Raw genomic sequence first — 15,853 nt, forward strand, 5'->3', positions numbered from 1 at the left:
CTATCCTTCATTTTACGTTTCTGTGCAAATGTTATGTAAGATACACTAGATTCATTTTAATCCCTCTTTCAAAGAAGTACTGCTATGATTTTAAACAGTACAGTCCAGCTTTCAGATTCTTATTGTTACTAAATAATGAAGAAACTATTGCAAATGTCGGGTCGTTTCTAAAATCTGCTGTTGGAGCTCGTAGGTCTATGCTAAATCAATCTTTTTATTGCTTATTTATTGTTCGAATGATCATGTTTTACTGCACCATATAGATATCAATTTGAGCATGACATGACTTGCACTTTGCATTTGTTTCTCATCATGTGACATCCATATGGACACTAACTGTTGCCTAATTGCACTTTTTATATTCTCCTGACTTACTTTATGTATTGTATATTTTATGCTGATTGCTCTATATGATGCTTTTATGGATGCTATAACGCTCCTGAAAAAAGTCCGTTGAATTGAATAGAATGTTGCATTCTTCCCTGAAGAAGGAACCCCGCGTGGTCTGAGATGCACTGCGGATGACAAAAGTGTTCAATATATGGTTCCAAGAATACATGTATATAAGCAAAAGAGTTGATTTAATTAAATGCTGAATATTAAAAACACAGAACAGTAAGAAACATGAAATGAGCATCTTTTGGAACAGCAGGGATGTATGAATATGAACTGGTAGAGCCAATGAAGAATGAATTTGAACTGGTAGAGCCAATGAAGAATGAATATGAACTGGTAGAGCCAATGAAGAATGGATATGAACTGGTAGAGCCAATGAAGAATGAATATGAACTGGTAGAGCCAATGAAGAATGGATATGCACTGGTAGAGCCAATGAAGAATGGACATGCACTGGTAGAGCCAATGAAGAATGAATATGAACTGGTAGAGCCAATGAAGAATGGATATGAACTGGTAGAGCCAATGAAGAATGGACATGCACTGGTAGAGCCAATGAAGAATGGACATGCACTGGTAGATCCCGAGTTACAAAAGCTGTGCTTGTAAAAAAATGTTCCTGTAGAAGAAGAATACATACAGATTTAATTTTAGAGCCCAAGGTCACAAAGCAAGCAAAATAAGGCAGAGATTGATAAAGAAGAGAACACATTTGTAATCACCAAGGTGTGCAGACTGGGACCAACATCATTTATTTATAAACAGCAAAACACAGTGATTGCCCTGGCATAAACACTGCTCGACGCAGTTCTTTAATCAGAGGGCATTTGTATAAAATGTAATCAAAATAATTTCATAGGTTTTCTTGAATAGCTTGCTTGCTATGCCTCATGACGATTATCTGTATCAGATAATCAGGCGTCTTATGACATTCACATCTAAAGTTTTACATTATTTATGACTTTAAATTTAAAATAACAAGCATTTTTCAAATTACTGCTTATTTTTATGTTTCAATCTGAAATCTAATATCTGCATGCGTCCAAAAATAGTTGTGGTTGCCAGTCCCGGAAGAAATGTCCGTTACGCCTGTTCAATCTGGTGTGGTTTCTCTAATTTAGCGTTAAACCTGTTATTTGAAATTCCAGAAATTCTGCCATTGCTCCATGTGGAGTAATTACATCACATTTGCAGGAAGCTTTTTTGGGAGGGATTACAGGAACAAAAGGACCAATACGAACGACCAGCATGCAAGCAGTTGTTGTTAACTTACTTGTGTTGTTTTTTGCGCAAGAACTCATTTCATGCTAACATAACTTTACATGCCAGATTGCATTGAATTGGAATTTTGCATAATTTGTGCCTAATATTGCATAATGACGCAAAAGCAAATTGTGAATCTTGCACATCACTAGGGTCACAGGGTGTTTGTTTATATGTCCGTCAGCTCTATAAATATATTTTACTATTGTTTTTCTACTGCTTTCCACAGAGCTCATCCAAGGCATAACTTAAGTCTAGAAATATGTCCTGACAATATCAAGACTTTGGTCCTTTTGACACTTAAACAATTGTAGCCTTCTTAATAATATTTGGCCCTCATTTTCTCCGAAATCCAGCACTCTGAGGAAAACCAATTGCTCCTTCAAAAGCACACTGCGCATCTTTGGGACTGCTGCCACAAATTTACCTTTTTCAAATAGAAAACAAAAACCACACTCCAGTTAAAAAATGCAAAAGTCTTTGTTAAATAACACATATCTTTGAAAGCAATTTGTAGTAAAATAAGCATACAAAAGAAATAATAATGTGCTGATTTAAGTTATATTAACTGGTGATGCCATATTAACTGTAAAGTGATACAGTAGCACCAAAAAGCCTGTTACTAGGTTGAGCTGTTGTTTTGCACAAGATTTCTTTTTTTCTATTTGTTGCAGATTCTGTAACTTTCCAGAAGCTTCTGTCAGCTAGTGAATGGGCATTTGTTTTTTATTAGACAACTGATAATGAGGTTCTCACCTGGAGGAGAGGAGACAACAGGAAAGGGGATTCATGGGAAGAACTGTCTGAACCACAAAATGTGGACAAAGTATCTTTTCAAGAACTTGTGTCTGTGGCACATTGTGAAGACGTGAGAAACTGTGAAGTTTACCTATTCCCAAGGGAATACTGAAATTCTACTGGGTGTTGTGAATGAAGAAAATGAAACGTTACCATCTAGAATGTGGGTTTAAATTAGTGCATATTCCTAGTGTATAGTAGGGGCTTTCTTTTACTCATATTTGCTGGAGATCCATATCTGAGTTTCTTGAGAAAATGCACCTCTTCATGGGAGATTGCTTAGACTATATATGTTTTATTAGGTGTCAGCTGATTTATAGCTGGGAATACTCTCTAGCTCTTAATTGATGTCCAAAGGCTTTATGCTTTTGTATTTGATCTCTCATCAGAACTCTTTATGGGTATCTGAACGGAAACCTTATTCTATTCCATTCTAATTTAATTTTGTTTTTTAAAAATTGTTATTTAAAAAAAAATAACAAATCTTTTATATAGCCACAAAGAAAAAACGCTTAATATTACATATCATGACATTTCTTGAATACATTATAAAAAAAGAAGACCATCTCAAATATTTGGAAAGACAATAAAAAACATATCAAAATTCAATCATAAATATACACAGAGAATATTCACAGAGCAGCTTGAATTACCTTATACATTTCCTTTGATAGTATAGCATAGATAAAGGGACTGTGCCATAAATAAATTACTAATTACAAGTTTGCTACTTCACCAAATTGCTGATTGGGACCCAAATTTCTGCATAAACTCTCTTTTTTTATCCTTTAATTGATATACTGCAGATTCTATGTAATGGATAGCCAGTAACCTGGATCTCCAATTGGATAAGGTAGGGGGATCTGCTCTAATCCATTGTGAAGTTATGCAAGAGCGAGCAATGGCCATAGCAATAAACAGGAACCCTATCTCTGCTCCATTTCAAAACAGGGAAATTTAAGACCTTAGGTAAAAAGGCCTCTAGTTCCTGCACAAAACTTTCCATTTTTGGGTATGTGAAAAACATGTGTAGAGAATCAGCTGCAGCTAGATCGCATCTATTGCACTTTCCTCCTCTTCATCCTTTCACCCATGTAGCTACTTTTGCTGGAGAATAATATAGATCAAAAGCTGACATATAGTGTTGGCTTCTAAAACTCCCTGTTAATAACACCTGATTTGCAAGCTTTAAGGAATACTCTATATAAATTTAATCCTCACCCAACCTATTTTCCCATTTCCTATTCTGAACTTCCAAATCATCCGGGACAGATTGAATTAAATTTTGATAGTTCTTCCCTATCCTGGACTTGTTCCTCATTAACTCTACCAAGGGAATCCATTCTGATATTCCCTTTATCCTGTTCTCATTATTGCCAAGAAAGGTTCTTATCTGCAGGAATTTTAAAAAATCCCTTTTATCCACCCCGAACTTTTCCTGCAGATCCATGAATGACGTAAGCTGGCCTTCCCAACATAGATCACCGAGGTCACTAATTCCTTTTTCCCTCCATCTAAAAGTGATTTGATCCTGAAAAATTGTTGGGAGTAAGCCCGGCGCAGAAAATGAAGAATATGCATTTAAATTTGGGATCTTTAACTTCCATCGCACTTGTCTCCATACCACATAAGCCGCTCTTAAGATTTTAAAAGGATCTTAACCAAGCACCCTTTAACTTCCGCCCCCAGTCCTATTTCATATATTTTTGGTCTGGCTTCCCCAGAAATTTGTACTTTATCCCCCACTAGAAGAATGCCCATATGTTGCAACATTGCCGCCCAGTAATAAAGGAAAAAGCTGGGAATTGCCCATCCTCCCCGTTGTTTTTGAAGGGTCATCCATTTGGACGCACTCCTTGGTTTACGGTACCCCTATAAGAATCTCTGACAAATCCTATCGATCTTTGCTAAGGTAGATGAGGAGAATTGTAGCGGAACCATTCTAAAAATGTATAAAAACTTTGGGAGGACCAACATTTTTATGACATTACTGCGACCGCACAGAGAGAGGTCGAAATGATCTAACCTCTCCAAATTTTTACTCATATTATCCATTATTGGAGTAATATTTATATCAGGCATTTTTTCTATTGCAGCTGTGATCCTTACCCCTAGGTATATTGCCTCCTGGACAACCAGGAAATCCAGCGTTTGAACAGGTCTAGAACATTTGTGAAGATTTGTGTCTTCTCGATATTTAATTTATAACCGGAGAAGGTTCCAAACTGTTCTGCCAGCAGCTTTACCTCTGGAATAGCCGAAATAACATCCATTGTAAGAACTGCGATGTCATCAGCATACACGAGTGCTCTATGATTAATATCACCAACCTTCACCGCCTTAATATTGATGCCCAGCTCCAATTATTGAAGAAAAGGATCCAAATAGAGGGCAAAAAGCAGAGGGGAGCATGGACAGCCCTGCCTCGTGAGTTTTGGCCTGATATACAGATTGCAGCCTTTGGAGAGAGATATAGTGTCCTGATCGCCTGAATAAACTCTCCACAGAATCCCTTCCATTGTAAGTCATACCATAGATACCGCCAGGAAACCCTGTCGAACGCTTTCTCTCGTCCAACAGGGCTATCCCCAGTGATGATTTTGTGGCCTGCGCTCGATCTAATAGAACTATAACCCAGCGCACATGATCTGTTGTATCCCTTCCAGGGATAAATCCATGCTGATGAAGCGATACTACGGGGGTAATAACCTTACCTAGTCTAGTTTCAAGTATCTTAGAATAGATTGTTCTGTCGCAGTTTATGAGTGAAATAGGCTGATACGATGCTGGTATTAGATCAGATTTCCCCCTTTTTTTAAAATACTACTATAGCCATCTTTTGCCAAGAATCTGGAGCATATCCCACTTGAGCATTTCGGAATATTTGCATAATCTCCTGCTGACAAGATTTAAACAATGTCCTATAAAACTCAAGGGGAATACCATCTGTGCCAGTGGCCTTACCAAGGGCTAGAGAATTTAGAGCTGTTTCTAATTCTTGGAAAGTAATTGGTGATGCAAGAGCGTCATTTTGTAGATCTGTAACCCTCTTTGTTTCTAGAACTTTAAGGAATGCTGCCTCGGGCTCTCCATCTACTAAAGTCCCTCCCTCAGTGTACAATTGTTCATAGTAGTGTTTAAAAGCATTTAATATTTCTGTTTGGGATTCTTGAGTCTGTCCTAATTGATCTTTAATTTTGACAATTCTATTTGCTAAGATCCAGCCAGTATTCTCCCCTAATTCATATTGTTCAGCCCTATATTGTACATATTTAGCCGTTACCTCTGAGCCAAAGTGTTGATGTATTTTAGCCTTGATAATTGAAATGTCCTGCTGGCACTCCTCCTTATTAAGCCCTTTGTTAACTCTTCTCATGAGCTCAAGTTCCTCCACTTCTAACTGCTTGAGCCATTTCCCTATTTGATTCTGCAGAGCTTTCTGCAGGGAAATGGAGAAGCTTAAGGTCTCGCCTCCAATCCCTGTCTTGAATGTGTCCCATACTGTAGTATCGGCAGATCAACCTCTGTTTATATTAAAGAACTCAACAATCCATTTAGTCATATGGTCTTTGTAAAGTTGATCACACAGAAGTTTTCTTTCAATGGTCCAGGGCCTATGAATCCTAGCATTCCCAGACAAAAGAACTTCAATTACCAGAGCGTCAAGATCAGACACTGTTCTTGGGTAGCTTTTCAATTTAATTATTTTAACTAATTGGTCAGAAATACAAAAAATAGTTCAATCGAACTAACTTATTATGGGGGGCAAAGTAGAAAGTAAATACTGGATCAATTGACCTGTACTCAAACCAGCTGTCTATCAGGCCTTGCTCCCTTACTAAGCTTTGCAAAGCTTTATAAACGTTTACATTCCTGCCCTGATATGGTCAGTGTTCAAGTTAAAACTACTAGCCAAGTGAATGGTAAAATCACCACAGAGGATCAAGAGCGTGGCCGTAGGGCAAGTTCTATTCTTAAGAAATTTAATATATCAGGATCATCTAAATTAGACCCATAAATGGAGCATATTGTGATAGGGTGATTACCAGCTATTCATTCAAATTCCACTATAGCCCACCTTATCTTCCTTAACTCTCTTACAGAGACCCACCCAATGTTTTGCGAGGATTGTTACTCACCTTGTAGTCATTCCCTGCCGAGCGCATGCTGGATGTCAAAGCCCATGTCTCGTAGCCACCCACTCTTGTTCCAGGGTATATGAGTTTCTTGAAGACAAGCTACTTCAATCTGCATATACCGTAGGTATTTGGCAAGTATACCCCTTTTCTCCCTATCATTAAGACCACGGATATTCAGAGAGCAAATTTGGATTTTACCCATTATCCTTATATTGAAAAGACTCCAAAACTTTTCTCTCCAACAGTAACATTAAATTATGAAAATGTATACAAATCATTTCAGTCTTCCTTGCGCATATGTAAACATTATGACATGTAACAATCAACAAGTGTCCTAACCTTCCCTGTACCCCCACCCTCCCCTACCCCTGAGCCTCCCTCCCCTGGCCGCCCGCTATCCCCCCTAGTGTCCCAACACCCTTCACTAATGGCTAGGCCACCCAGAACAACACCAAAAGCCAAAAGAAGCCAACCATAAGCCTCCTCTCCAGAAATTGCCAAATAGTAAATTTATCTCTTTTCCACATTTAAAAAAGGGTTTACTCAAGGGATTGTAAAAATTCCTTAGCCTGAATTTCTGATGAAAAAAAATGAACGGCTGTATTAGCTGACAAAGTCGCCAGCGGCGTTCTACTGTTGTATGGCAATAATCAGACCTTACAAAAAAAGTTTGACCATTAAAGGATCGCTGCTGAGCCGGGTGGGCAAGATCATATATTGCCTGGCGGGGGAGAAAATTCCCTACAAAAATCAAAATAGCATGAGGTTTATTCCCTGCTGATGATGGGGATTTCCTCTGTTTAAATGGGAATCTATGACAACGTTGTATCTCTTGCTCCCAATTCCAATTCTCCAGCTCAGGCAATGCTACTTTTAAAAGTTTGACAGTAAACTTTAGAACTGCCCCCACCTCAACCCCCTCTGGGATGGGATCTCAAATTCCTCCAATTTCCGGTGAGTGTCCGACATTTGATTCTGCAGTGACACTGTCATCTTCTTATGGGTTGATTCTTCGTTTTCCAACATATTTACTCTGTTTTCTACTTCCTCCATTCTCCCCAGAAAATCAGAGCAAGTCTTTGAGATCTTCCGGATTGCCTCTTGCATTTTTCTGCACGCTGTCTGAACCCTCCGACTCTCAATGTGTGTTTCGTCTCTATGCGCCATGATGCTTTGATATATGGAGTCAAGGGAGGCAGGCTCAGTTTTACCTGATTTGTTTCCAGCTAGGGGAGTGTTCACTTCTAATTCTGGGGAGGCAGAGTAGTCCCATAAAACACCTCTAGTTTTCTTTTCCCTTTTCCTGCCTCTGTTGTGAGGATTCCTCCCCCTTTTTAACTGTGTCAGGGTCAGCTGGGGTTTCATCTTGCCCCTTGTTGGACTCGCTGGAATCCGATAACTGACCCTGGCTGTCTGAGTCAGACCAGTCCGAGATATCTGATAGGGAAAAAAAAAATTCTCAGCAGCTTCCACCTCCACTCCACAATCGTTAGCATTTTCTTCCTTTGACCCCTCCTGCACTAGGGTCAGCTGGTTGAGATATTTAATTGCCTGCCATTGCCAGTTCATCATCATTCTTTTGCGCAGCTATTTCCCCTTTACCATCAAGGCTCTCTGAGACCTGCCCTGCCACTTGCCCCTCTCCACCTCCACCTCCACCTCACAGTCCAAAGGTGGCTGTGGCTGCATCCCGGGCAAAACGTCTTCCATCTGGCATAGACTGCTGCATCCAGTGCCTTGTGATTGTGGAGCTAGGGCTGCTCTTGTATCTGTGCAACTTTTTTATTGGGGACTTTGCCTGAATCCTTCACACTGTTACGGGGGGTTTCTTGAAAAATTTCGGCCAGATGCCTTCTGTTTCACCTGGTGGGGGCCCTTTCACTGAGGACCCCTGGTCCACTTTTAATATGGGCTTCTTGGCTGCCGCGCCTGTCTTACCACAGAATTTTGGAGTTTTGTTTTTTGATGGAGACATTGCCTGAACTGGAGCCTGAGTAATGCCGCTCCCAGCCATGGCAGCTCCGGTGACAGAAAGCCGCGCCCGCCAAGCACCGCGGGTCGGAATGCGTGAAATCATAACCGCCCAAAGCGAAAGTGCGCCTGCAATCTTCACGAAGCCTTTCGCACTGCCGACTGCAGCAACCACTTCTCCCCAGAGCATACTACAGGTGGGCTGGAAAACACGATAAGGAGTGGTCAAACTGGAGGGCTCCCAACGGCCGTGATTAGACAGCCGCCATCTTGCCGCCTAATTTAATTTCGATTAGGGAAATTCTTTTATGGAACATGCTTGTTGTATTATTACAATATTATCTGTTATATTTACAAAAGTTGGATGCTTTCTGCTCGTGAAATATCGATTATTGGATTATATTCATTTCTGATGCTGATGCTGAAAAGACATACTTATTGAATGAATAATGAAAACTTAAGAAATCGAAAAATAAAACCCTTTGACTCACACAAATTCTCTTTATTGACAGTACCAAAAGTCTTTATTGATTTTATTGCCTATATGGCTTGATGTAGATGATTGCTCCTTTTCATTTCTCCTTAACGATGAACAAAGTTCCATTCGACCAATGGCAGGGGTTTCTTAATGATTACACCTAAAACGATTAATTTATATAAAACCCTACTCCATCAGGTCTAAATAAAAGCCAGGAATGGGAAAAGTGGGGTGTGGAAGTGTGTCAATGAGGTGGCATTGAAAATGGTGAAAAACTAAAAAGCCAAACGTTTGTGGGTTTTTAAGAACATTTCCAATGCCATTTCCACTCTTAAAACACACAAAACTATAACCGTAAAAAAGGAGAAAATATACTTTCAGATAGGAAACTGACAAGGTATGCCCCCATAATTAGTAAGGGGCAGTGAAGAGTTTTTAAGAGAGAAACAAATGTTTGTTGTGCAGAAAAGTGGGTTTAAAAAAGTGCAAATGCAGTTAACCCTTAACTCTCAAAGTACTTGCCTGCTGGTAACTGGGGGCATAAATTTAGGGCTAGCTCACATACCTCTGGCACCTATAAAAGTAATAGGTATTCAGGGTCTGCACTTGTGAATCTATGCCAGAAGTTGAGGAGTTCACCAATAATGGGCATGTGCAGGGCAAAGGCATCATAGGTGGTTGCCTATGGCACTGCACTGCAGGCAGGGCAACTCAATGCCACAAATATAGAGTCTTCCACTGTTTTGTACCAGTCTAGCGAGGTGCATGTGAAACAAGCAATACCAATGCAAATCAGTCTTGCTTAAATGTATATGCAACTGAGACAAATTGGCATTGCCAATGCTTGTTTATATTAGTCTGTCAAGATAAAAGTTGTATCTTCCAAATTTCTGTAGTAGTTTTTCTAGTGACCACGAGGTTGAACGGAAAGGCTGCAAACTGGTGTTTAAATTTCTTTATTTTCTGTGTTCAAAGCAGGAAGAACGTCAAATCTACCGACATGCAAAACCAACAAGCATTTGCAATGCAATAGGTCTCGCATTTGCGACAGTTAGAGCTATTGGTGTTGTAAGTGACAATGTCTTTCACTCAAGTGTTTTGATTGGAGTGTAGTGGATGCATGTGGCGTGGAGTGGAATTATGTGGTTGTATTGATATTTTTAGTTGTGGAATTGTGTGGGATGAAATTTTGTGGTGTAGTGGAATTATATGGCATGGAAAATAGATAGGGGTGAAAGCGGCACAGAATAGATAAAAAGAAAGATAGAGAGGGATAGGTAGTTTGTGCAGCAAGTGGTGAATGAGCTCGAGACAGAGGAGCAGAAAGAGTGTGTGAGAAAGAGAGAAAGAAGGGGAGAGCAGGCCACAGATGCATAAAGAGGAAGGGCCTGTTTATGCAGAAGTCACCTTAAGAAGAGGAGGAGAGAGTTTGTTTGAGGGATGGAAACCTTGAAAAGGCACAGGAAAGAAGCAGTGCTTAGTATGTGTGAGCAGGCAGTATCCATCACACTCCCTTTCTCCTCTCTGGAGAAAGGGAGTGTGATGGAGGGATGAGAGGGAGCAGTGGGATCGCGATATGAGAGGAGTGGTGGGCATCCACAGAAATAATACGTTTCATATCCATTATGGGGCTGGTCTTGTGATGGTTTAGACTCCATACTCGTTCAGTACTGGCACTGGTGGAGAAGCCAGTATGAAACTTGACTCCCTCAGCGGAATTCCCAGTAAGGTGTAGTCTAAGTATAACAGGACTACAAGTAAACAATGCCTTTTATCCCTCAAGCCTTGCCACAGAGTATGCAATGAACGACGGACTCTTGAAGTCTTAAGCTAACTCAAGACTTTACAATGGCATGTCCTAGGAGGTTAGCCGAGTTGAGGCTAAAACGAAAAGAAGGGCAGCAAGCATGGTGCTGTGCCCTAGCAGACAGCTGAGCATTACTTAAGGAAAGAGGCCACAGCTAGTGTTGTGCAGAGGCTGCTCTGAAACACTGCAATAGAAACAAGAAGACATTATGGGCCATATTATCAAGGAACGGCGATAATGGGCTTGATAATATGCCCTTGTGAATTCCCATAGAAGGCCATGTTCTGGTGTTATCGCCATTCCTTGATATTATGGCCCCAGGAACGGCGTGTGTGCAATTGAGTTGAGGCCTGTTAAACTGGCTAAAGGGTAGCCCTATCTGAGGGTTTGTGTGGCATTAAGGCAAGGTATTTCTTTTGGCGGGTCTTCTGTATAAGGTGGTAATCAGCTTCACTTCATCGTTTCGATAATAAGAGGAAGGAAGGTTGAGGATAATTATCGCTATTGCTGTTAAATTTCAGACTCTCTTGGGTTGTGCAGAGCGATATGAATTACATACATGACTTTTTTTAATTAATGTTAAAAAACTACAAACTTTGCAACATGAAGCAACACATTTTATGGTGCTATTATTTCTTTATTTGTCATTTTAACTCAAATGAATACTGTATGGGCAAACGTTTCAACTCATCAGTGCCAGTCTGCCAGCAACTAAAAGGTAACCAGTTATACTACTTTGCAAAATGGTCCACCACTTTACAGCACCACTTATGGCAACTTATCAGTAACATCTGACCTGTCTGCGCTAGATACATTTTTTGGTTGACATCTAAAATGATACAGCATATGGTGAATTATGCGGTAAATGCAGTAAATCCATAATTAAGCCGAAAGTGTGTCCAGAGAATGGGAAACATCTAAAAACTGTGTGACAAAAACCAAATAGAGACAGCCACTTCTCCTACACTGACTCGCATGCATAGTCATGTCAAGGGGTATATTTTCCTTTCTGTATGGAAAATGACTAAGGTAAAGAAGGCAAATACCAAAAACAGTTAAAAGATAGCATAGCTTCTCTCTGTATATCACAATAACACCAAGAAACACAAAAGATTAAAAGCACCACTTGATAGAAAATAGCCGGTTGCCACGGTGTATTGTATTGGAACTAGATTCTTGTAGCAACCCATAACCCTTACGAGGTGCAAAGCGCATTTGAAGATTGGGAAAGTGGTACTCCATGGGAGTGCTACGGATGAAAGTGTGTTCTTGTCAAGTGTCCTCGAGCTTGGACGTTATGAAGCATTTTGTCAGTGAATCACCTCGCGATAAAAGGTGGGGGTGATGACACTGTGAATAAAATAACATTACAACAGATAGGGTGAAATAAGGACTCAAAAAGGGCATGCGCCTATGAAAGGTAAAAATCCTGTCACATGGGTTCAGTGTGTGTAACGAGAGGTGTTTACAATGGGTTAGACTTTTCCAATGCTGGTGTTCATGGCCTACAGCCAGGATAAGTGTTCCAAGCAATGCGAAAGAATAAATCAACAAAAATAAAATAATACAAGAAACACCTGTTGGGCAGTAGTACCACGCAAGGTGTGGAGGGCCCTGGGAAGAGCTGAAGAATCAATGAGAGGTGCATTGGTGAGAAAATGGCGATATCACAGCGGTAACATATGGGTACCCTTCTATAAGGGCCAGCACTTACCAGATCTGGAAGCGCAGGAGGTGGCTGCTTGTGTAGTGCACCCCGAGCTTCTTGCCACTATTGATGCTGTCTCTGTGGCCCAGAGCAGTGCCCAACCCCAAGAGCAGCAGCAACAGTGGGGGGAGGCCGCACAGCAATATCCTCTGCCCCACACACAACCAGGAACTGCACCCGACACTTGCCTAGATTTCACCACTTTAGTTGCTTTGTGATGCCAACACGCTACATTCTGCATCACCACAGACAGTGGAAAGCGTGTGGTGGAGTATAGGATGGGTTAATTCTCCTACCCTCAGAGACAAGAGCAGAGTCATGGAAACAAAAAAGAGATAAGCACCAAGCAATTCAAGCAGCTAAAGGCTGACATACGATAAGTAAATTACACTACTGGGATATCAACTGGCTTCAAAGCGAGCAATTTTTTTCACCCACTGATTGTAATGTTTGTTTCATATTCCCTTTTGATTTTTGTGTATAAAACGTCTTATTTTTATAGTTATTTCAATGTTTACTAGGGCCAGCACCAGATCTGTAAGCGCAGAAGTGGGCTGCTTATGTAGTGCATATGGAGCTTCCCGCCACCTTTGATGCTGTCACTGTGGCCCAGGGCAGTGTCCTACACCAAGAGCAGCAGCAACAGCGAGGGGAGGCTGCCCAGTGATCCAGCGCAAAGGACAACATTTACATATTATCCTTATGTCACAGGTTCTTAATCGCAAAGGTTCATTCATACATTCATTGGTGGGTCTCATAACACCAACACACTTCACATCCACACAAAACTCACTCGAATCTGTACACAGGAGAAGGGGCTGCTGGACAACGTGGGTACCTTTTTATCTATCAGGATTAATTGTCTTACTATTTTATATATACATTCTATATACACTCATCAGAATCCTGACTTTATCATCAAGGCACTCCACTGTTTGGTCGATGGACCAACTAGTTGGACTGGTTGATGGTGAATTAGAACCAGCTAAAACACAATTAAAGTCTAGAAAAACATTTGATATCTTCAGTGATTAATTTAAGAACCACAAAACTTGTTTCGTAGTATTTTCAATTTTGTTTATCTAAATCATTAATCAATACCTTTAATCTTACATTTATATACTACAGCTCATAATTTGAAATTTAGATTTATTAAAGAGTAATTGAGCATTTAGAAATCTCAGTTAAGCATACATTTTAGGAAAAATATAGTAAATCATTTACCAATGAACAGGCAACTATAGCTTCAAATCGAATAGGGAGTTATCCGTATTCTCAGGTAAAGACTCCCTCGGACAGGCAGTCTGACCCTCACCAAGGGATCAAACCATCAGGCAAAACTACAGGATATAACACAATATCTCGAGATTCAGCAATGTCCATACATCAATCTGCAGCATGAATTAACTCCACACCCAGACTGGCAGCATAGAACTTAATGAAAAATAGGGAAAAATTCGGAAATTTGAAAAAGGAACAATAACCACCCAACAAGAACTCTCTCCCAAAGACTCTCCTTCAAAACAACTAAAGAATAACCCAAGAATGACGGCAACAGCAACTACAAGTAACCGCAAAAGCAACTTCTCCTGTAATGACAGATGAGGGGTTATTATACCTTTTCTTGCCTTACTTCATACAAAATATGGCAACTTTAGGGGCAGACCAAATATTCTGATTGGACAGATCGGGGTTATCAATAGTTCATTGCACTCTTTCCCAGTGCAAACTGGTTCTTCATAGTGACTTGGCACAAGAGTTCACAAATTGTAATGGTTCTTCCGATTCCCATGTGGGGACCAGAAGAACCATTACAATTTATCTTTTCAAGGCAAAAGGGTCTTATTGACGGGTTCATCCTTTGTCTCTTCCATGATTCTCATACAGTCATCTACTGACTTGCGGTCAAGTCCCCAACACATCGACCTTGGCAGGGAACACGATGTCAGGAGTTCATTCCACCTCGTGATTTCCAGAGCCACCTGTGCATGCGCAGAAATCATCGCGCGTACATGGTGGCATCTGCTTCAGAGAACGCCATCTTGAGTACGGCAACCTAGTAGGCCCGAAGGTTAACTAAGTGAGAATAGTCAAGCGATAATACTTACCATACGATAACTTTAAGCCACAATACAATCATGAAGCAATATAAACTATGCAATTTTTCTATCTCATCACTATCCAAGGTTAGTTTGCGTACCATCGTTAATTGTTTAATTTTGCCATGCATTTAGCAATTTAGTCCCACATGTATTTATGTTTATCAAGGTGCAAATATTGATTAGTATCACTTCCACTTCAAACATGCTATGTAAATTAATTTTAGAATGATTACGTAATTAATTTCATGCAAATTAGAGGAGGTATACAAAATCTTGTTTTACCTGCTCCATCAATCCCCCCTTTGGTGATTTTTAAACATCACCACTACTGACTAATCTCACTAAATGTATCTACGGAAATGGTTTTTATTCGGATCCACTTGCATTTGTTAGTTTAAACAATAGTGTTCTCCACACTGTTTTCTTTTGTTTTCTTGTACATATTTTCTTTAAATTCTTCTAATTCTATTTCTCTTTCTCTTATTTCTTTCTCTTTATTTTTTTCTTGTTTTCTCTTTTTCTCTTATTTGGTAGTTTTCTTCTTTTTATGCACAGACATCCTAATCTCAATATTAATAATAGAATAATCACAAAGGTCACAGGTATTACTATTTTGCCCACAAAAGAGCTACCTAATTTTGTTAATAAATTCTTAATAGAGGAAAATCTTTTACCAAGTTTCTCCCATACACCTTCAACCTCCATCGGAACAATTTCTTCATGCAATTTAGTTATATTCTTAATATATTTCTTTATATTCTGACTTTTGTCAGGAATGTAAGTACAGCAATGTTGTACTTTCAGCATTCCACAGACTCCTCCCTCTTTTGCCAATATAATGTCAAGGGCAAGTCGATTTTGCATTACCATTGCTCTCATGGCAACCATTTCGGTATTTACCATTAAGAACCCTCCAGCTGTGTTTGTTGATAAACGATCCACAACTGTAGACAATTTTCTAATTTTGTGTGCATTCAGAGATATTCCAACTGCTGGTATCAGTGCTCCAAAAATATCACCAATAATTTCTGACCAACTCTCCCTTCTTCTACGTGTTAGCTGTCTACCTATTTCATGCACTCCATTTTCTCCCCTTTCCACATGAAATATTTTTGTAAAGACCAGGCCTAAGTAGCAAGTTCCGTACCAATGGTCCGGCATTCTATAATAAGCTATGTTTCCACAAATGTA

This window comes from Triturus cristatus, chromosome 8 (genome assembly GCF_964204655.1).
Source record: "Triturus cristatus chromosome 8, aTriCri1.1, whole genome shotgun sequence".
Lineage (NCBI taxonomy): Eukaryota > Metazoa > Chordata > Amphibia > Caudata > Salamandridae > Triturus > Triturus cristatus.